This window comes from Manis javanica, chromosome 12, assembly GCF_040802235.1.
Source record: "Manis javanica isolate MJ-LG chromosome 12, MJ_LKY, whole genome shotgun sequence".
Lineage (NCBI taxonomy): Eukaryota > Metazoa > Chordata > Mammalia > Pholidota > Manidae > Manis > Manis javanica.
In genome coordinates, this window is record NC_133167.1 from 4,937,392 (window position 1) to 4,960,599 (window position 23,208).

At 53.3% G+C, this 23,208-nt stretch overlaps 1 protein-coding gene across 3 annotated transcripts in view; it reads right to left on the reverse strand.

Moving 5' to 3' along the window:
- Positions 1–23,208, reverse strand: part of SH3BP4 (SH3 domain binding protein 4) — a 79,571-nt gene that overhangs the window by 30,806 nt on the left and 25,557 nt on the right. Inside the window, exon 1 of one of the 3 annotated variants that reach the window (XM_073217952.1) lies at positions 8,357–9,225. The exons of the other annotated variants lie outside the window; for them this stretch is intronic. The gene's annotated coding sequence lies outside the window, so the exon portion shown is untranslated. Of the gene's footprint in view, positions 1–8,356; positions 9,226–23,208 lie in introns of those variants that run through there. 3 annotated transcript variants of the gene reach the window in all.

The following is a 23,208-nucleotide window of genomic DNA, read 5'->3' on the forward strand; positions in this document are numbered from 1 at the left end:
GAATAAACCATTTTCCTTAGAGCAGCCCAGAGCCTTTTAACAAACTCAGCCTCTCCAGGGGCATCTCCCTGCACTTAGAACAACAGATCTACCCCCTTCGGGGAACTGCGGGGCCTGGCCCTGCCCGCCCTCTGTGACCTGGCTTCTGTCTCTGTGCACTCACTTTCTGAGGGTCACTCTAATCTGCCCCTGGACCCTTGCACTGGCAGTTTCCTGTTCCCACCAAACTTCTCTCGCTGGCAGCTTCTGTCAGGTTTCAGGCACAACGTCAGAAAGGCTCCATCTGACCACTCACCACTGCGGGCACACTCACCCCAACCTCTCTGTGCCTCAGTGCCCCCATTTGCAAGAGGGAGAACAGAAGCCAGGGCTTGCACATGGGATAATGCGCCCAAGCCAGGGCTTGCATAATGGATAATGCATCTGCACAGGGCCCAGGGCCTGGGGCATGGTAGACATTCCACAGGTTAGAAGTTAGGCTGTTGATTATGACCTGGCTGTCACACAAACCCTGTACTTTCTGTGAACAAGAGTTTTAGGTCTATGCAAGACACGGCCTTTCTTTACAGGGCTTTACTGCTTCCCATCTGCACCACTGTGGTGTAGGAATGCTATGATTTTCGCCACAGCAAAGATTTAAACCTAGTTGCATTTACAGGTGCTTTATTAAGTGAGGTGGCATAATTTCTTTATAAACCACTAATCACTTCATAAATCTACCTCCATTGCTAGTTATATATTATAACTGTGGGTTCTGTGTAGTGGAGGTTTAACGATGCCCACTGCACCTTATTTCCATTTGTTGGAGCTATTTAAGGCCAGACAAAGGGGTTTTGGTTTTAGGATAGCACAGCAAGTCATGTGGTAAGCACACAGCTCTTGGCTAAAACCTGTGCCACCAGGACAGGGAGAAGATGATGCCGGAAGTCATATATGCTCACATTTTCCCAATACCCTCCTCCATTATGAGTTGAACTGCGCTCCTCTGCCAAACGATGAAGTCCCAGGGTCCAGTACCCGCAAGTACGACCTCACCTTGAAAGGAGAGGAACAGGGTGGCACGAAGTGCTTAGGGTGGGCCTTTATTCAGTAAGACTGGGGGCCTTCTGGAAAGGAGAAACTGGGCACAGAGGGAAGACGGTCGTCTGCAAGCCAAGAAGTGAGGCCCGGAGGGACTCTCCCTCACCGCCCTCAGCAGGAACCAACCTGCTGCAGACTCCGGGGCACTGGACCTCAGGCTTCCTTACCTGTGAGGGGACAGTGTAGCACTTTGTTGGGGCGGCCCCAGGAGAGCACACACCCCCTAAAGGCCGAAGCTTTCTGAAAAAGGCTTGGACATAGACCCATCTTCTGTTTTCTCGGAACCTCCCTTCTTCTGGGCCGGTGAGGCCTCTCGCATCCCCGTGCGCCTCTCCCCGGACCTCCTCTTTCTGTCACATCCAATGAAAGCGAAATCCAGGAAGCAAATGGAAGTCGAGTTCTCAAAACAGTCACTGCATCTACAGCAACACGTGGCCTTGCCTGCACACTTCCAGGACATTCCTTCATAAGATCCCCAACTACCAGACTATGGCTGATGACGGCTCACCTCACATTCCTGCAGGATGAGCTTGATGTCGGCAGGCAAGGCGTCATTACACCTCTATATCCTAAGTGCTATTATCGCAAAAATCTTGCTAAGTCACCTCATCCTTGTAAAGGCCTGCTTAGTAGCAACCAAATCATTGGGGTTTGGAAGCAAGCCACTTTCACTATCTGAGAACACACTAGAACCATTAGAAAACAGGAGGGGAGGGGATAGCAGGACAGTGCGGAATGGTGCCCCTCAGCTGCAGGTGAGACTGGGGAGGCAGGCGTGGGGACACGTCTGCGGGAGGAGCCAGATGCCACCCATCTGACTCCGTGGGCCCCTGCCTAGTGTCACCCACTCCTGCCCCAGAGGGAGGAATCACGGAAGATCTACCTGATGGGAAGCGTAGGGCAGGACCACCACTTTGGAACACTTCTTGTCCACGAGACACGGCATGTGCACCCAAGGCACCCAGGAGGAAGGAAGTGCCTGTTCATGGAAAGCCTCACGCAGGACGTCTACCCTGGCTTTGTTCATAATCCTCCTGGCTGGAACACCCCCAACATCCATCTATGGAATGAATGAACACACGGCGGCTCATCCATATAAAACTACTGATAAGAAAAACTCATCCATGCAACAGAGGGACGCCATGAGTGCTGCGCCGAACCCAAGAAGCCCGACACAAGATCATATGTCACATAAGACCTGTGTCTTCACCTGGCTGTCTACTCAGGACACCATCACGGGGTTAGGGTCCCCCAGCACGGCCTCATCCTGTCTAATCCGAGCACCTGGACAAAGACGCTATTTCCACATGAGGTTGTACTTTGAGTTTCTGGGCGGTCATGACTTGGGGGACACCACTGCACCATGTACACTGAGGAACAGACCAGGGTGGGGTGGGAGGCCAGGTGAGAGTGTGGGCCTTGGGCTGGTTCCCGGCAGGGCAGCCCCTGAGCACCTTGGCCCAACCCGCCCAGAAGGTGAAAGAGGAAAACTGAGTGTGGCCCGGGATCAGGCCACACCTTGTGGGCATGTGGATGACCGGGGTAAGAAAGATCCCACTTTTCCATGAAGAGAGTCACATGTCCCACTCAGACCTAAGACATAAAAACCCATTTTGGAGCTTTCTTTACATAAGACATGAGAAAAGAGGAAAGGCGGAAACCCGGCACTACCCAGGTCTCTCCCTCAGCTTCCACTGAGCATGTTCTGCACACCCCTCACCCCAACAGCACAAATGGGGCCGGTCTGATGACCTGCCTTCTGGCGAGGACCCCGGTCATTCACCGCAGCTGTCATCCACAGAACGGGCTGCAATGCGGGGGGGCCTGGGGACATTCCTGCACCAGTCACTGTTCTTGCTGTCCCCTTGGCCAGCTGTCCCTCAGGGCAGGAGGCCAGAAGCTGCCAGAGACCACAGAATGCCTAGAGTCCTCTAACCAATAAGCTTTCCTCTGAGCCATGTCTGTGGTCACCAGCCCTGGGGTGACCTTTGTACTTAACTGTGTCTCTCCCCAGAAGGTAGGCAAGGCTGCTCTGGGCAGGCACGCGCAAGTGTGGGAGCCACAGGCACAAACCACACCACGGTACAGGTGACACAAACAGCTAGGCCCACTGTGGTCGGCTGAATGGTGTCCCCCAAAAAGGCACGTTCAAATCCAACCACCAGTGCTGGGAATTTGTCCTGTGCAAACAGGTTGTGCAGATGTGATCGAGCTAAGGGGAGGTTATACTGGGTTAGGGTGGACCCTAAAAACCAATCACTGGCATTCCTCCAAGAGGGAAATCTGGATCCAGAGGCACAGAGGGGAGGCCACGTGAGGATGGAGCCAGACCTGCAGTCATGCAGCTGGAGCCCGTGATGGCCAGGACTGCAGGTAGACCACCGGGAGGGGGAAGGGGCGAGGACGGCCTCTTCCTGAGCTGCAGAGGGCACCCAGCCCCGCCGACACCCTGATCCCAGGCTTGCAGCCTCCAGAGAGGGAGAATGAATTTCTGCTGTTTGAAGCCATGCAGTTTGTGGTCATGTTACACAGCCCTGGGAAACTAGCACACCCAACATTTGCTGGACATTGAGTGTGTGTCCGGCACTATTCCGAGGGCTTTCTAAGTGCTCATTCACTTCAACGTCACAGCCACCCTATGACATACACGATCTCTGCTCCGCTGTGCAGGCAAGGAAACTGAGGTACAGAGAAGCTAAGTAACTGGTCCAAGGTTTCCCAGCTACCGAGAGGCAGGACTGGGGACCTGGACCACTGCACAAGCTCAGCATAAGGACAAGATGGACCAGCTCATCTCCAGTCAGTTCCAAGAACTCGAGCCGTCCCTCCACCTGCCTCGCTGGGAAACATCAGCCGGGTCCCCAGAGTGCAGAGCAGAGTCCCCAGTGTCGTGCTGGTGCCTGGGTTAACAGGACAGTCAGACATCTGCTCTCACTTATTTTTTAAATCAAAGCATAAATCAGCACTTTATGTGACTCATCCTCTGTTCTTCCAGAGGTCCTGCCACAAGTCCGGGCCAGGCAGAGATACAAGGGATTCAACCGGTGCGATGTGCTTCCGACTGGGAGCAGGGTCCAGCGGGCTCTGGGACCCAGGCCGGGCCTTTGGCTGGTCACGGCCTCTTTTCCCCTCGGTTCTGAAGGTGACACCGGAGAGGCCTTTGGGCAGGGAGCAGCGTGACCCGGCTAGAGGGCAAGGCGGAAACGAGGGCAGCTTGCGGCTGTGTTTCTTTCACCTCCAAATAAAAATTCCCCGAGGACAATTACTTTATGCAGAGGGTGAGAGAAAAAGCGGATCAGAAGTGGCCGCCACAAGCAGAAGGGGCACCACCTCCACCGTTTCTCTGCCCTCTGCTTTGTCACGGTTCACACCCAGCCGCTGGCTGACTCCTGGTGGCATCGCCCCTCCCCTCCCTCCGCAGGAAGGCCTCCTCGCAGAGGCAGGGCTCAGAGGCCCGGCAGCCAAGCAGCACACGGGCCCCCTTCCTGCAGAAGACCTGCTCCACATGGGCTCCACGCAGCCAGTGCTGGGAGATGGGGCTGGAACCGGGCCTCCCTCCTTTCAGCTTATAAGCATCCTCCCGCTGCTCCCACTGTCCCCCGAGAGCGGCTGCCTCCTTCCCACCTTTCCTGGAAGCAGCCCCCACCTCAAGGCTGGGAGCCACTGTCCTCACTGGGGCTGACGATGAAGTCCCAGCTGGCAGCTCTCCCCAGGGGGGCGGCTTCCTCCTGAGCTGGCTTTCAAGGGCCTGCCAGCAACTTATCTCCTGGCACCCCCAAGCAAGTCCTTCCCTTTCTCTTCCTCTGCCTGCGCCCAAGTGTCCAATGTCCCCAGTGTCCCTCCTTGTCCTTTGGCTCTGACCGCACAGGGCATTCTCCTTTGGGGCCCAGCCACAGCCGGGCCTCCCCAGGGCATGGGCTAAGGGCTGCCCAGCCTCCCGCGTCTCTCTGCCAGTCCTCTGTCCCTGCAGCACCACAATCACCTGACAGCTGCGCAAGATGGCCCACAGCCCTCCAGCCCAACACGCCCAGCCTCACACTCCTGTACCCCCAGCCTGACAAAGGGCACCGCCCGGGTATCACTCATCCTAGACTCCTCTCCCCCAACTAGCCCATTCTCTGGTTGAAACAGAAAACTTCCGGGAAACAGTGCTTCTCAGCCTCAGCACTACTGACCTTTGGGGGCCGATCATTGTGGCTTTGGGGGATCCTGTGCAGTGGGATGCTCTGCCGTTGGCCACTACCCGTGGGGGCCAGCAGTACCCCGAACCCCATTGTCACCACCAAAAATGTCTCCAGACACTGCTCTGTGTCCCCTGGCGACACCACTGCTGGGAAGTGGCAGGCAGAGACTATTTTAGGGCTTGTGGGCCATTTGGCTTCTAGTGTAACCACTTAGCTCTGAGGCAGCCACAGACAATGCGTGGGCATGGCTGGGTTCCAATAAAACCTTATTTACGAAAACAGGGTGGACACAGCATGTGCTCCCCTTGTCCCAAGGCCCTGCTCTGCTGGCCCTGCTGCAGACCTGCCCTGCCCTCTAGCCAGGTCTCTCGCCATCCCCCACATCTGCCTTCCTTCCAACACTCACCTGGGCCCCCCACCCCCAAACTGCCTGCAGTCTAACCCCCTACTCAATTTCTCAGGACTGGGTCCATCCTTATCCTAGAAAAGCAGACATCATTTCAGTTCTAACTAGGAAGATAACTGTGTGCTGAAGGCCAGGCCCTGTGCCAAATGCTCTTATCAACTAATTTAAATCTCGGAAGCAGGTATGATTGGTACAGATAATGAAATGGTATTTGAAGAAACAACTTGTCCCAGGACACAGACGCTGGGGGGGGTGCCCTGAAGCCTCCCCATGATGTGGACACCACAGGGGCCCTCTGCTGCTGCCACTGACCCGCCAGGCCCCTCCCCATGACCTCCCTTGAGCCCACAGGCACAGCACAGAATGGAGGGTGGCGCTGAGCACCCCCCCAGCGGCCCTGCTGCTGCACAGACCCAAGCTCATATTCGTAGAAGGCTCACCTTTCTGTGCTGAGCTGGCAGAAAACCAGGCTGGCAGCCCCACGTGGCAATGGGGTAAGGTGGGCCTGAGGATGCTGCAGGCCTGGCTGCCTTCATCCCACTGGGTTCCCTTCCAGAACTTTTCTGTATCACAGCTAAAAATCCATTAAAAATAAAAGGGAATATCCTGGTTTCCTACAAAAATGCCACTTGACAGATTTCTGATGGATCCATTTTTACCAAAAACTAGGAATGTTAAGTAGTGATACTCCCAAAGCAGCAAATAGTCCTTCTGGGGTTTTCTGGACATGCCCACCCCAAAGAGAAACAAAAAAGAGAAAGAAAGAAATAAGAGGGAGGAAAAAACTGATCCCAGGGCAGGATTAGTGGCTGGAGCCAGAGGGCGGGAGCTGGACAGTTGCTGGGGCTCAGCCTCCTCCCCACCCACCCGAACAGGGGCACAGAGGGAAGGGGCCTCGGGATTCCAAGCACGGTCGCTAAAACATCTGCCTCCTCTGATGGATGCTCCAAAAGGCAGAGACAGGACAAGAGCAGTCAGGCTGGGGTCTGGACACAAGGATGCTGAGAATGCCAGTGGGCAGCTGGGCACTCAGGGGCTGCAGAGTGCAGGTTCCGGGCCCCGTCCTGGAGGGACTGACTGGGGTATCAGCTGGAATCCCCACAGGAAGGGATGGTGTGCTCAGATTAGCACCATTTAAGGCTGGAGGGAATGTAATCAAGGGCCTGTTACAGCAGGGTGGGGGAGCGGGAATGCATGAGGAGCAGTGGCAGCAGGGAAGAGGGGCAGGGGGCAGTTACTGGAACCTGGGGCGACAGGGACCCTCTGTCAGGGAGAGGCCACCCTGACCCCCTCCCTCCTCCTCTGGCCCCGTCTCTCCACTGGCCAATCCCACCAGCAGGCAAGGGAGCCCCAGCTGATGCAGCCGTCTGCGCTCAAGCCCCAGCCGAGCCCACGGCAGGTGTGGAAAGCCGGCCCAGAGGGCAGCTTCCCTGCAACCAGCCTCCCAGCCGACCCTCACAGGGGACACCACGGGACCACACCTGGAGAAGCACCTGGCCTGGGGCTGCTGCTGACTCCTCTCACGGAGCGGCACTTCCCGGGGACTCACCTCTCCTGGCACTGCCGTGTGACAGAGACGAATGAATCCACACGGCACCAAACGGGCCTGTGACTTCAGCACCAGGCCAAGCCCTGACTCTAGGCGATTTGGAACATTGAATTATAATGCGCCTTGGCAGCACTATTCACAACAGCCAAAAGGCAAAAACGACCAAGTATCCACTGACAGACAAACGGCCTATCCACACAAGAGAATATTCCTCCTAAAAAGGAGGGAAATTCTGACATACACTACAACCTGATCGACCTTGGAAACATGATGATGAGTGGGAGAAGACAGTCACACACAGTCACACACCCGTGGGAGGGAATGATGTTGAGTGACTCTGATGGGAATCCTTTTGGGTCAGTAAAATGATTTAGAACTAGGTAAGAGGTGGAGGCTGCAACCAGTTTATGAATATAGTAAATATCTTTAAGTTGGAGCACTTTAAAATGTGGCCATCAGAAACCCATTTGGGGCTAAAATGTGGACATGCACGGAGAACAGTCTGAAAATATACCTGTATTCCAAGGAGTGTGCGTCCTGAAACATATTTTTGTTACAATCAGGAATAAATACTACAGGGCAGAAAAAGGAACCTACATGTAGTTAGGAGGGGCCGGCCCGGCAGAAGGAAGAGGCCATAAATGGGTGGAATCCAGGCAAACTGCATCCCAGGACCAGCCAGGCACCTGCCGAGTGCGTCAGAGCCCTGTGGCCAGAAAGGGACAGGGGCGGGCCACCCCAGGTGCATGTAGGTCTCTGAAGACCCAAGTCCTACACGCTAGGCCAACACGGAGACAAGCCAGGGCACCCGGGCTGGAGCTGACGAAGCATGGGGTGGGTCTGGCCCTGGAGCCGCTCGGATGCAGACCCAACCCCACGGCCTCCGCCCCCCGCCACCATCCCCGTGGGTTTAGCCTCATCACACGTGGGAGAGCAACTGCGCAAGGCCACACTCACTATGCGCTTCTCACTCCCGTTTTACAGATGAGCAAACCGAGTCACAGAGGGTGCCTCAGCAGGGCCACACAGCTAAGATCAGCGCCTGGACACGTTCACTTCAGAGTCCAGGCACACATGCCAGCCCCACACAGGCCACGTGGGAGGAGAAGTTTCCCTAAGGAAAGGGGGTCTTCTTACCAGATGCGAATCCTCAGCTGCTGCATCCCACTGATGACCTGGTTCCTCTTCCTCTCTCCCAGAGCCCGCCCTGCTTTACCCCCTCAGATTGGCCTGGCCTCTATGGCCTGGATTTCTGGGGTCCAAATCCACCCCAGAGTCCAGGGCTGGAGGGCCAGACCCTGGCCAGCACAGAGCCTGCCTCGGTTATGCTGGCCCTGGCCCCGGCCCCGGGTTGGGCTTCCTGGACCAGCCTACTGGGGGGAAGGATGGCAAAGGCAGGGCGCTGCAGGCTCCTGTGCCTGCCATGCCCTGTCCACAGGCCCTGGTGGCAGAAGCCTCATTTAGGCTGGGTAGGTAGGGTTCACTCATGTGTGGTACCCCAAAGAATTCTACAGACACTTGGCACCATACGGTGGGAAAACTATGTCCCCGGGACTTATGCCTCCTGACAAATATCTATGCCCTGGCAGGTGGAGGCTTGGTTCTCAAGGTACAGAGTCCTTCTGAAATCAAGAGATGCAAACCGCACAGGAACCCGGTGTGCAGGGTTCCTGCCATCCAGGCCCCACCTGGACTCGGCTACAGTCAGGTGACGCCTTCTACTGATGGATGGTTCTAGAACCTCACTTAGCCTTCCACTGTCCAGTGCCAGGTCTTTTGTTATGGGGACTTCCTGTGAAGGTGCTGGGCTGGAAGGTTCTGCCTGACTGCAGTTCAATCACTGTGGGGCTTCTCTGAGGCCTGAGCTTCCTGCTCCGCAGAACAAGGCTACTGATGGGCACCTGGCTCGGCCTACTTCTCCCTAAGAAGACCAAGAGCAAATCTAAGAGAGCTCTGCAAACTGTAAACACTATGCAAAATTTAAATATCAAACAAACCTACAGAAGAGCTCTTCAAGCACTAAGTAACAGTCTCTCCCTGAAGCTTTCTCTTTGCCAAATCTGACTGTGGCCCCAGAATAATAGGCACCGTTCATTAAAAAACCCAGCCTCCTTTGAAAGCCTATTCATTAATTTGTTTCCAAATGCTGCTTGAGACCTGAACCCTGTGTAGCCTGAATGATTCAGCAGGACCACCCTTTACCGTCACCTACCCCTGGTGGCCTGTTACCAATCTGGTTTTAACTGGTTTCTGTCAAGTTTAATCTTGGTTTCGATTGAGCACTCCAGCCCAGGAGAGACACTTCTGTCACTGTTACACCCTGCCCCAGCTTATCTTATCTCCCAAGTTATCTTATCTCCAAGCCTGATTTAGGCTTTCCTCCAAGTGGGGGGCTATTGCCTTTAAGGGTGCAAATCCTTTGAGAAATCTGGTAAGAGCTGTAGACTTCTCGTTAGAACATCACCTACGCCTGTAGAGTTGAGCTGCAGACCCTCTAGAAGCCCACACTGGGAGTCCACGGACCCCAGGTTTAACACACCTGTTCTGTTGTTAAAAATTGTCAGCAGACCAAGACTGAGACGACTGTTCTCCAGCAGAGGACATGGGTCAGTGAAAATTATTGTCATCAAAAACTGAAGGCAAAGATGAGGATGCATATTCTAGCCCATACGGAGAAACTGCAGTGTATACAGGATTTACAGGAGATGACGAAGAAGGTAGAAGAATCCAGTGTGTTTATGGGTGCAAAGTCTAGGCTGCTGGAGACAGATGGGGGTACAGGGGAGGCCAAGGGGTCCCTTGCACATGGAGCCAGGGGGCTGGGCACAAACTCAGGAACAGAGCAAGGCAGACCCTCACCAGGGGCTGACAGCAAGCAGGCCAACCCCGGACCGCTGGACAGTGGATGGTGGGTTGAACGGGAAGGCTCTGTGACCTTGGATAGACACTGGCCTTGTAAGTCTCCACTTCCTTTTCTACCAAATGCAAAGCTCGACCCAGCTGCCTTGCAAGTCCCCTCCTACTCTTGAACGGGGTGGAAAGGATATTCACGGAGACCCATAGGTGGGCTCCAGGGCCTGCATCCACCCACTGGGGAGAGGGGCATCTCAACCTGGTATCCTATGAATGCCCATCAGAGCACGCCATGACGATGCAGGTCATGGGAAGAGGGGCCCCAAGTTATTCACTCTGGCCAGTGAGTCAGTCATGTTAATCCCTCCTCTGACCTCTGGGACCCCTGGGGCAGCCTGAGTTCAGAGGCAACATGCCTAAGAAACAGCATGAGCTGAAATTTAAGGGAGCAGGGCTTGGCCCCTCAATCACATCAGCTGCATGCTCACAGAGAAGCCACATGGCTGATGCTCAGGGCCCCGCAATGAAGAAATGAGAAAATGGAGGCCCAGAGAGGCGAACTGGCTTGCCCCAAGTGAGCAGGGGTGGCAGAGTCCAAAGGAAATAAGGAGAGGGAACGTGCCTATGAGCCTAGGTCGGGGTGAATTGAATGCAGAGCACTCCCTCGCTCTCCTGGGGGCACCCAAGCTCTCATTGCCCAGCCCAGGGCGCCCCTGCAGCACTGCCCCCTCCCTGATGGGACAGCAACATCCGCCACGTGTGGGTGAGCCAATTCACAGCCTGTTTGCTGAGCCAGCAGTGAGGACTTGCCCGAAAGTGTGAGCTGGCCCAACCAGCTGCTTCTCAGAGTGGGAGCTGGGAAATGCAAAAGCAGCCTAGGGGCCGGTCCAGAAAAGGGCGGCTGGGCATCGGCTGGCTGCCATTCCTGGGCTGGGAGTAGGTTGGGTGAGCGCATAGGCCAGGCGACAGGATGAGAAACACAAGCGGGGAGAACATGCAATTCCTGAAAAGCAACTTCATTTCTCAAATCCTGGTTCCAGGTCCTCTGTGCCCTGGTACACCTGGTCTCTGGATCTTTCTAAATACCTTCCTGTTTTCATTTCTTGAGCAAAGCTGAATGCTCATTTAATTCCCTTTTATCTTTGAGAATCTTCTGAGACACTGGCTCTATTTCTACAGATGAGGAAACTGAGGCCCAAGGAAGTTAATTTATGTGAGATGCTTAGTATGTGCTCGTAACTGAAATTAGTCTATACCTAGAAAAGAAGATGAAAGCGCTCAGCTCTCTGCACTGGCATTTGTCTGACTCAGGAATGAAATATATCCCACCCCCCCCCCTGCCTTTCCTCAACTGCAACCTGTCCAGTCAACCTTAAAGAATGAACCGAATTGGGGAAACTCAAGCTGGAGAGGGAGGGCAATGCAGGGTCCTCAAGAGACTGGGAAAGTCTCTGTAATCTAGGCAGGTTTCAGCAAGAGATTAGAATGCTTTTGAAATAAACAATGGTGGTGGAACCTTCCTTCAACTCACACCTTTATCTCCAAAGCCTCAAGTATGTTAAAAATTTCTCATCTGTCCTCATGACAGGCCCACTTTCAGAAGAGAAGAAAGGCACGCAGGTTACATGACGACAACACAAGCTCTGAACAGTACAGAGGCCGTTTTTAGCACTTTCAGTTGGACGTGTTGCGGGGTGTGTGACTCAGGTTTCTCATCGGTCCCCAGTCCCCGGGCTTCACTGCAGGGGCTCAGGACCTCGCTGAGTGAGATTCACTTGCACCCTTCATTTAATATGGCAGCACCGATGAGAGGCATTGAAAGCAGAGGTTATGAAAGAGGCTGAGCAATGTCTCAGGCTGGTGCATGGCTGCGGGGCTCCCCTCTCCCAGCTACCAGGGCACCTGCTGACAGCTGTGAGGTCGCCCTTAACCCCAAGGGGCCCAGGCAGCCCCCGTAGGGCTAGGACCTGTGCTTCTAGGTCACCTGGCCAGCGGCAGCCCAAGCAGGCTGGGTGTCCTGCCACTAAGGACGCTGGCCTTGGTTGTTCTGTGTCAAAGCCAGGCTTCTCCCCACATGCAAACTGGAGCCCAATTCAAACTTTAGAAGGAAACCAATCGATGGTTGCCAGGGGCTGGGGGCAGGAGCTTCTGGGGTGACAAAAAGGCCCAACACCAGAGAGGTGGTGGTTAAACACTATAAACGCGCTAAATGCCAATGAATTGTATGCTTTAAAATAGTTAATTTTGAGGTGAATTTCACCTCAAGGAAGAAAACAAAAACAAAACTCCCAAACAACAATTAAAACACATACACACAATCAGAAAAGTTTGGAGACCCCGGTCTGAAAAGTCATCCCTGAAGAGAAGAACATGTCCAGCCATCCTCCACGTGGTCCAGGCAGCCTGACTGGCATCATTCTTAAAGATCACCCAACGTGTTTCTCAATTTTATCCTTGACTTTCAAGTAAATTTATTTGACTTCACCTGTTTATTTTTACTCTAAAAATCAGCAATGTGGCTCATGTTTGTGGCTTGCCATTTGTTTCTACTGGCCAGTGCTGGATTTGGGGGTACTTATCCATGTAGCTCCTGTGCCCTCCCAGGCACCAGGGAAGGGGAGAGGCCGGGGCACACAAACTGGGGCTTTGCTACCTACTGACAACCCTCTGAACTTGAAAGGTGTATGCTCTGCACCTCACTGCTTACCCGTCAAACGGCAGAACGCACGCACCAGGGCTTGAGTAGCTACAACAGAGGCTAGTGGGATGAGGCTTTCCCGGGCACGGGCAGAGCGGTGAGAACATGCCTGGGTGCCCCCCACTGGTCTCTCCCTGAGGAGCTGCTGGCCAACTCCTGCTGTTTGCAGGTTTCACTGGTCTTTAAGTGGAGGGAAGTGCATCAGGCATCATTCCTGCTCCCTCGCTTAGTCTGCCGTCTTGAACTCTAGCCACAGGCGCTCACATGAACTACTTCTGACTGCGGTAACAGTGGGGTCAGTAACAGGTTACCCGTTGGACTCTGAGATGCTGGAATCACATGCAAATCACAAAATTATGCACTGGCCAAATTCTAGACCTAGAAATTGAAACCCGAGGAAGCTCCACCTCACAATGAATGAGACAAATCAGATCATGAATATCAAGGGCAAAGAGAAAACACTGCAGCTGTTTCTGGGAGGAAAAAGCCACAACTGGCCAAGTGTATCAAGATCCCATTTTTGCCACAGCCCGGGGACAGTCTCTTGAACTGCCCTGAATCCACTGCCCCAGATTTTACCCTGACGGTCGGCCCACCTGCCATCTCCAAGGCAAACAAAGGGGAACCTCCCTCCTGGCTCCCAGGGTCCCTTTATGCCACGCTGGAGACTGTGGGCGCCGCTAGGGCCCATCTTAAGAAGGAAGGGTGCCCACCCCGTCTGCTTCCTCTTCCAGACGTCTTGCTGTCCCAGGAACCCTGGCTAAGTGTCAGAAAAAGCAAACCACATACATAGCACTCAGGTTACTGCTGGGGCTGGAGAGGGGTGCCAGGCAAGGCCCATCAGCCCCCTCCTGCCTCGCTCAGCAGGGGGCTGGCACGCCCAGCTCCCTCCCAAATCCATACCAGGAAGTCAGGTGGTACAGCCCATTGGCATTGATCACATTTATCCAGAGAGAACCAAGCTGCCTGTTTGCTGGTGGATTCCAGAAACCCCGGCATCCGCCAATGCCAGGCCAAAAGAATGCTAGGAATGCAGATGCCTCCACGGGGTTTCAACCGGAACACACCACAGCCTCCCAGGCAAGGGCTGAACTTAGAAGGATGGGGCAGGATTCTAAGCAGCTGAGACCTTAGTGCATGAGGACTGATCCCAGGGCCAGCAAGCCGCTGAATTCCTCACTTCGCTATTAAAAGCCCCCAGGTTGTAACATGCAGACATCCCATACATTTTTTCTATCCTAAAGCACAGACACTGGAAGACAGACTGAGATAATAAAGGTGGAGGGAGAGGAAAGCTAGGACAAAATCCCATCATCTTCCCCCAGCTCGACAGAGGGCATACTTCCAGAAAAACCTAGAAGGATTAATTCAAGCAGCTGCCCACTTTGTTAGGAAGGGCTTTTATTATTCAAACATGATCCTGAAAGGAAGCAGCCTCCGAGCTGTTCCTTCCCAGAAGCTCCCCCTTTCTGCCCAGGTATCCAAATGATCCATTTAATTATAGCTGTGCTTCCACTGCTGAGGACACGTTTGTTGTTCTGAAACACATGAAGGCTGCACCAGCTTATGCGGATGTCCTACCCAAGTGGCTCCTCCTACCGCCAGCCAAGAGAGGAGAGATGAAGGTCAGCCAAGATGATACCTGAGAACACTCCACCAGGACACCACTGACCTTTTCTCTGCTGCTGGGAGCTGGAAAATGCCTCTGGCTCTTCCATCAGCACCAGCCAATGAGTCCCTGCAGCACGTTCTGCCATCATATCCCTGGGACAGTGCTTTTCAAGACTCAGGGGTGACCATGACCGGATGCAGCTCTCTCCACTCACATCTTGTCACAAGTGGCCACCGTTTGGAGCTCATAATCTCTTCTGCATAAGAATAGTTTCTTTGTGCCCACACAGAAGGACAGCCAACCTGGGTTCTGTCCCATGGCTGTCAGGGTGGAAAACAAGCTGCCCGTCTGGTTTCTGGGCAGAGCAAGAATGTCCCATTGATGGCAACAGAAAGGGAAGTCCAAAAGCAAACATAAATGAGGGACTCTGCTGGGAACTCGCTGGTGCCAGGTACCCCGGGGACATATGACCTTTCCCTGCTGGGGACACTGAGAGATGACGAGGGTAAGAAGACTGCAATGTGAAAGGCCAAGATGCAACACCAGAAGGTTCCAGAAGCTACTTCTTCCTCCTGAGCTGCTCTTCAGGTTAAAAGGGCCCGTCTCCCCACACAGGTCTGGGCAACTTGGCCATGACACCGCCGCCTCTGTGCAGCAGGCCCGGGATGGCTACTTGTTCAGACAGCCCGTATGCATCACTCACCTACACCAGGCCACCATCTTCCCAACGGCAGAGGAGAAGCCCAGAAAACCAGCCTCTGTCCAGGAAGAAGCTGCATTACCAAAGGGAGGCCACAGGTCTTGTTCAGCTGAAAACCCCTTTCTGTGGGTTCCCCCTGAGATGCTTCCACCCTGAGAGTGAGCTGTGCTCTACGCTGCATCCAGTCCACCAGGAAGGTGGGGACGGTGGTGGACACTGTGATGGGAACCCAGATGCCGACTGCTTCCCCACTTGGACGGTGGCCAGCAGAAGGGCCTGTGCTAGGGCTGCCCTGCTGGAGAGCCCCTGGGCAGCTGTGCAGGGGTGAACAGGTGATCCCCACCCCACTCCTGCCTCCTGACAACCCCAAAGGTCTGTCCCAGGGCAGAGCTCCTGTGGGTTCTCAGGGGGCTTTGCTGAGACTGCACTGCAGCCCTGTCTTCCTTCTGCCCACTTTCCCTCCTGCTGACCCTAAGAGCACTCCCCAGTGACCTCCTGCACATGTACCAGGCTCAGAGGAGGAGCCCAGGCTGCCACAAGGGCTTTTTTGCCATTTTGTCCCCCAATGTTGTGTCTTCTCTCATCTCCTTTCAGTTCTGCTGCAAAAACTGGCTGTTAGTTCAACAGAATAATCTTATCAGCTGAACCCTAAAGACACATTCCAGGAGCCTCCCAGTCACTTGAGAGGGGGCTCGAGTCCTGTAGTACTAACATGATAACCAGAGCATGCAGGTTCTTTAAACAAGAATGACAATGACAAAAGAGGAACAGAATTGAAGGTCACCGCCGTGTGACTCCCCTCTTAGTCACTTGCATCCAGGCTGATGTTCTGAACACAGTAACAGACCTGCTCTGGGCTTTGCAGGCATCCTGGACCCCACCAGGTTGTGAATGAGGAAGCGGAAATTTCATTCTGGGTAACTTCCCTAAATCAAGTCCACTCCCTGCAAAAGTCCCCTCATTCGGAACACAGAGCCCAGAAAAGTCCCTCTTCCATGTAAATATTTCACATGCAATTAAAAGGAGGATTACAGGAAGGCAAGGCTTATTCCCCGCACGCCGGGAGAGCTAGCCAGTCCTTGCGACACCGTCTCCCCCTCGGGGCTTCAGGAGCAAAATGAGTTCCAGGTGCACATAAAGGCTTGCGGGGAAGGAGATCAACCAGGAAGGAAGAGACAATTGGGCGTGACGTTGATCTCTAGGTGGAGACAGACCTGCACGTGGGAGCAGCGTAAGACGCCACTAGGCACAAGTGGGAAGCTCCCTTAGAGCCAGTGAGCACGACAGGAAAGGCAGCAATGTGAACAAGTGTATCCAAACTGCACAGAAGACCTTGATCCCAAAGGAGGCACGAGAACGCAGGGACAGGGTGTCCAAGTCGCAGGAAACAAGAAGCCGCGCCCACCCTCATTCTGGACGCGTCTGCTGTGCTGCTCACAGGCCCGGGAAGACCCGTGGTGCTTCACCAAAGGGCAGCGCTCTGAGGGTCTGGGCCGAGACGGGCAGCAGAGAACCTCGTCATATTAAAATGGGAAAAAGCTACCAAAAAAAGGACCCGAAGAAGTGAGACTTGAGAGATGGCTCCTCAGGAGTGGGCTTAGGGGGGGGTTTCTACTTCTGCAGATTCCTCTAAATTTCTCCAATTTGTTCTACAGGGAATAGAGTGTGCTTTTTTTCTTCCTTCCTGATTTTTAAGGCACTTCTCAAGAGCGACTAGCTCAGCCTATCTAAGAACTTGGGTGCCCCCTCTTTATGCTCCAACTCCCCAAATCTAGGCTGGGGCCGTGGGAATCTTAACCTACACTCCTGAAAGGTGCCAACACTGTTGGGCCTGTTACCTCTGCCCTGGTCCATTTGGGGCCCCCCTCGAAGAGTGAGGGGTGGTCAGCGGTGAGGAGACAGGGCCTGCGCGGGAGGAGCACCTCCACGTGGTCAGTGCCTCGGCCTCCTACGTCCTCTGGACAGGTCACCCCCACCCCGGCTGCCCACAGCTGAGCAACTGCAGGCTGTTACCTCGTCTTAAGCCCCACAAGTCGCCGGGTTTCTTTCTTTACACAATGATTAGTCTGTTCATTTTTATAACTTGCTTACATCCTTATTCATGGTTGCTCAGCATTTTTGGGTAAGGGCCTTGCAAGCTCTCTGCAGCTCTTCATTCTCTCCTTCCAGAGGATTATTAAGGCTAGGGAGCTTTCCCTTCCAGCCCCATGGCCTTGAAGCTGAGTTTACGTCATCACACAAATACCCGGCAGTTCCCCAGAGGAGGGTGACTGGGTAAACTCACACCTCATCCCTGATAGGGGATGACCCAGTGCTGCCCGACCAGCTGATGCAGATGCTGGTGGTGGGCTTCAGGCAGGTACACGTGGCAGACATGGAACCCTCTGCCAAGCCAGTGATGCAGTGGTGGGGGTCAGGGGGCAAGGCGGGTCTGGCTGTGAATGGCCATGCTGGTGAGGTCCTGGTGGATGGATTAGGTGGCCAGGCCCAGATGGCTCCTTGCACCTCCCTAGCTCCAGCTTTGCCCTTTCTGGAAGCCCCAGGTTTCTGCACAGTTTTCCCAGTTCTCCCGAGGGGAGGGCAGGCACGGTCTTTCCCAGGAGCACCATTACCCCAAAGGAGCACCCCCCATACCAGGGGGCTTGTCAGCTCTCCGGGTCCCCTCCACACGAAAAAAAGCACAAGATATACTTGGCGTGGGTCTGTCAAATTAGCATAAAGTCCCAAAGTCTAGAAGATCGCTAATCCCAATTTTGTTTGTTTCAAGAAATATGAACGCTGTCCCTTAGACAAAATGTGGGGGACATCTCCAAGAACCATGAAGCTGTCCAAATGCCGGGAAGACAAGATTCCCTTGTGTGCAGGAGTCTCTGCACACAAGTGTCTCCTGCAGTCCAGCGGATGGCATTGTTTGTGTCCACTTTGTACACCCGTTAGGAGCTGTTCTAACAACAGCTTACAATCTCAGCTGAAATTGTAACGACAGAGGGATTCCCCTAGCTGAGGAGGTCTGGAAAGGGGGATGGATAAATAGTAACAGGCTCATGACATTTAGACAGAAATATATATTCCTGCCAAGACAGAGGTGGCAGCTTTGTCCTACCTTCTCACCCCAGGACAGTCACCGCCCAACCGCTCCACAGGCCAGTCCTTGCACTTCCCATTACACATGGAACGGTGTGTCCCCTCCCCCAATTCAAATCTTATAGTCCTCACGCCCAGGACCTCAGCACGTGACCTGATTTGGAATTGGGGTCTCCACAGAGGGAACAGGTAAAGGGAAGTCCCTTGGGTGGGTCCTAATTCAATATGACTGGGGTCTCAAAAGGGGGCAATGTGCAGGCAGACAAGACAGACACCCAGGGAGGATGCCACATGAAGAGGAAGGCAGGGATCTGCCAGCCAGAAACGCCAGAAGCAGGAGACAGGCCCGGGACAGAAGGCACCAAGCCTGCCGATACTCGATACTCGGTCTTAGACTTCTAGCCTCCAGACCTGTGAAACGATAAATTTCTGTTGCTTAAACCACCCAACATGGTCCTTTGTGTGGCAGTCCCAGGCAATGATATACTGTATCTGAAAAATGGGAAAGGAATTCTCCTGGCCCCGCCATCTCAGGGCTAGACGGCAGTCTCTCGGTGGCAGGATCTGGGTCCCCCCCACTTCCCTCCACCATACCTGAAAAGCGCCCAAGTAGTAGAACAAGGGCAGAAAGCAGAGCCACATGAAGTCCTGTCCTACAGCAGAGGCAAGCTCTGCCCCGTGGCCCAAACCCAGCCTGTCACCTGTCTGTGTGTGGCCCATGAACAAAGGACATTTTTGTATTTTTAAATGGGAGAAGTTAAGAGAAAATGATCAAAAAAAAGAATGATATTTAGTGATGTGAAAATTATATGGAATTCAACTTGTCGTGTCCATAAGTAAAGTCTTGCTGAACACATCCACCCACACCCATTCATTTACATTTGACTGTAGTTCTTTCTGTGCCTCAAGGACAGAGTAGCTGGGATGGAAACCTTAAGGCACAAAAGCCAAAAATATTTACTATGTGCGCTTTTGCAGAAACAGTTCTGCCAACCCCATTTTGATACCAGCCCATATATGAAATGGGGCCAAGGGCCAGGCAGTAGTAGGCTCAAGCCAGAAGGAAGTGGGCATGTACCCACGGGGGTGTGGCCGAATGCCCCAAGTGCTGGCCTCTGCAGCAGGTGGGATAAGAGGTGGCAAGCGGGAAGGAAAGAAAAACAGGAAGGTGCAGCTAGACACAGAGATAGAAATGGCCCCAAAGGTAAACTGCATCAGCTCAAAATTATTATCTCAAGAGGGGAGGCACCCCTGGCCTCCTCCGGCAGCACAGTGTCCCCAGCCCCTGAGGGGCAGTTAGCATCACCGGTCCTTTCGCCAGTGATGCCGCTGACAACCCAGGATCTCATGTCCTCACCTCACCCTAGGCTTCTCACTGTTATGGAAGAAAATTATTCCACTCAAGACAACCGATCTATAAAATGGAGAAAAAACACCACTTCACTAGACTGGCAACGGCCTTTACATTTAATGCTATTAAAATCAACAGTATCCGAACTAACCAGAAAAGTTTTTAGGCAGAGGGTAGGTGATGCGGCCAAAGGAAAGCATCCAGAGTCTCACCTGGTTTACGTGGTGGAACTTTCTTACCACAGAACAACACAGAACTGGTTCCCTCACCTTTCCTAAAATTACATCCCATTTCAGATTGTATAGAGTAAGTATAAGGAACAGCCTTTCTTTAAATAATATTAAACCAATGTTGAATATTAAGCACAAAGGGACAGGGTTTGTGGAGTCCAACAATCAGACACCAGATGACAATGGTCCCATTTATGCACCCGCCCATTCACGCTGACATCTGTGGGTCCCTACCTGGTACTGGACATGCTGTCAAGTCCGTGGCTTAGTTCACTGTGTGGGGCCCGCATTTCTGGCTGTCCTTCCTTCCTGCTCGGAGGCTTCTGTTTGTCACTGTATAGGAAGGTGGGAGGTGCTGTCACCTGTCCCCACTCCCTCTGAGATTTGCGGACTCCCACACCTGTGTCCAGGTGGGAGAAAGCCAGAGGCTCCTCTCCCCGCCTCCCTTGGGCTTCTGGATGCAGCTGGGGGCCCTCGTTACAGAAATGTTTATGTTATTTACTTATTATGTAAACAAATAGTCATGCATGAGATGAGTAACACAACACATGAAGCCAAGTGGAGTATTTCTTCAGGAAGACTGGATAAAGGTGAGTCGCTTATAAAAGGCTGCCAAACTAGACAACATTAAACATTTCTGGAAAAAATAATAAAACTCTAGAAGAACCCTGGACCCTGACTGCTTCACTGGCATCTTTATGCCGTTGTTCAGCTTTAAACTGGACACCAAGAGGGGGCACATTACATGTGCGGCTCGTGCAAGACACAGCTGTCAAACTCAGAGAAAACCTCATCCAACCCTCGGAAGGCCAGAAGACCCATCTGCATTGGGCTCTTTCCATTTTTTAAAAATTCTTCTTCTTCCAGGCTTTGCCTAACCAACTCGCTGACGGTCACTCAGGGCCTCCACACCACGAGCCAGCTCACCATTCTGGGCTCCAGCAGCGGGGCTGGAGGTGGACATCCCGAGAGCTTCCTGAGGGTGGGGTCCCAGGCTTTTGATGCTGACCCCGTGACCTCCTCCACAAGTGAATGCAGAGAGGGTTCCGGACAGCCCTGCGGGAGGCAGCTCAATAAATGAGGGGCTTGAGAGATGCTCCCAAGGCTAACCTGTGGGGTCGCATTCCAGCTCAATGACCTCTGCGAAATGACCTAACTTGACTCTGAACCTCGGTGTCCTCAAGTGTAAAACGGGGGCCCATATTACTCAAGAGCAATGGGGCTTCCTTCCTGTATTTATCTATTAGCCATGGGACTGCGTTCAGGGGAGGGGCCCCGCCTCTTCCTTCTTCAAAACATGAAAGACCAGTTGGTCAGTGCCAAATATGATGTAGGAGAAACCTCACCAAACGCTGTGCAACAAATAAATGGTTGAGAACCTAGTGCGTGAACATTTGAATCAGGCAGGCCTGGGGCGGCCACCCCTGCGCTCCTAACCCGCTCCCAGTGACGTCCTACACACCAGAGTTGATTACGTATTTTTTCATCTGGTCTCTTGGTAGTTTTCCAGAACAACACTGGGAGGCGGGCAAGGCTGCTGTCGCTGGTCCCACTGAGCAGCTGTGAGAACAAAGGCTCCCCAGAGTTTCGGTGACCGATGAGTCCGGGAAGCAGACAGTGGGGATCCCAACCTGCAGGGCAAAGGCAGCACCAGGGGCGGTGGCACCGAATCAGTCAACTGCACAGAAACCAAGGGACACAAAGCAGGTGGCACAGGCCAGGCTGTGTCCGAGGGAGGAGGGCGCACTTCCTTCCTTCTTTCCTTCTCACAGGACAGGAGGTACAGAACCGCCCGTCTCTGAAAGTACAAAGAAGGTAGATTCCTGGCTGAAGCGGAGGGAGTCCGTGTGCGTGCTGGGAGGGAGCAGAGGAAAGAGCCCCCCAGCAAATGCTGAGGAGGCTGAAACACCTGGGACAAGTCGGTGCTCTGAAGCCTCAGACTTCCGCTGCACTCCCTGGGGTCTCAAACCCCGGCCCTGCCACTGCACGCCGCCCACTGCACGCCGCCCACTGCACGCCACGGCCCTGGGAGTCTATCCTGTTCCCTTTGTGCTGGGCAGGGTACTGAGCAGGGAAGAACGGGGGCTGGTGGACTCCGCACAGTGGCGCTCGGAGCTGGTCCCCTCCTTCCAGAATATCATCAGCTCCTTCCTCCAGTGCCCCCATGCCCTGCTCACGCCTCCCCAGTGGCAGGGAGGGACATCACCGATGTGGACCACCAGTCATCTGACCTCTTGGATTCTTCTTACTGGGGGTCAATTCTTCACCCCAGCAACCTCTCACCTTGGCAACAGTGAAAGAGGTAAGAGAGGGAGACATGCAGCTGGAGCCCCACACCAGCCCTTCCCACTGACCTAGATTCCCTTCCGCGCCCGACGTGTCCCAGACTAAGGCCCTCCAAAGCCCTTGTCCCTTCAGCTCTGTACAGGGACCAGGGGGCAGAGGGCCTCCGCCTGTCTCGCTGTTGGGCCGTGGTGACACGGTTTAGAGAACCTAGCCAAGGCGACAGAGCAGAGGACAGAATACTTAACTTTATAAGACACCAAATGATGCGCTAAGCTGACTGTGCATCACAGACCATCCCTGGCTCTTCAGATAACAAGCCACACTCAAAGAATATGTGGACACTCCGTCAGAAACAAAATCACTGGAACCAGTGTTTTCTCAAGCCCAAGACCTAAATAAAGTTAAAGAGAACAATTCTGTATTTTAAAATATGTCTCTGATGACTGGTTAGCCAGAGACGGGTAAGATTCCTCAAGGGAGGAACAACCTAAGACAGGCACAGTCGCAGGGGGGCCATCAGGTGAGAATTTGGGGATCAACAGAGGTGAGGCTCAGAACCTCACCCCCCCTGCTTTGAGAGAAATCTTCTGCATCCGTGGATGTCTTGCTGCCCTTGTCTAGCCTGGATTAATACTTAGTCCATAGGCACACACCTGATCATCTGATCATCTACATTTGCCCTCTTACAGCACTAAACTATGTTTTCTACCTTTATCTTGCATCTACCTACCACTTCAGCATTTTATTTAAAAAATAATAATAATAATAATAAAGGGAGAAATGTGGGATTCACATATAAACCAAGTATAAAAATCAAACGAATATTCATATTTGACCTGATTGTTTATAGTTCATGATGCGTGATCAAAACCGAAAGTTTCTGTGATGACTGCCCTTGTACTGGTCACCATGTAAGAACTTATTCACTATGTAAGAATTCGTTCACCATGTAAGAACTTGTTCGTTATGCTTCAGAAGATTGGAGACTGACGAGAATTAGGCTGGGGTTGATTAATGATTGTGCATTGAGTCCCCTATACAGAATTTTATTGTTGTTAACAAAGATTTGATCAATAAATATGAGAGATGCCCTCTCCAAAAAAAAAAAGTAGAACTATATGAACTGACAAGGGAAATATCCAACATCAATTTGTAAGTGAGAAAGCCTCAGAACT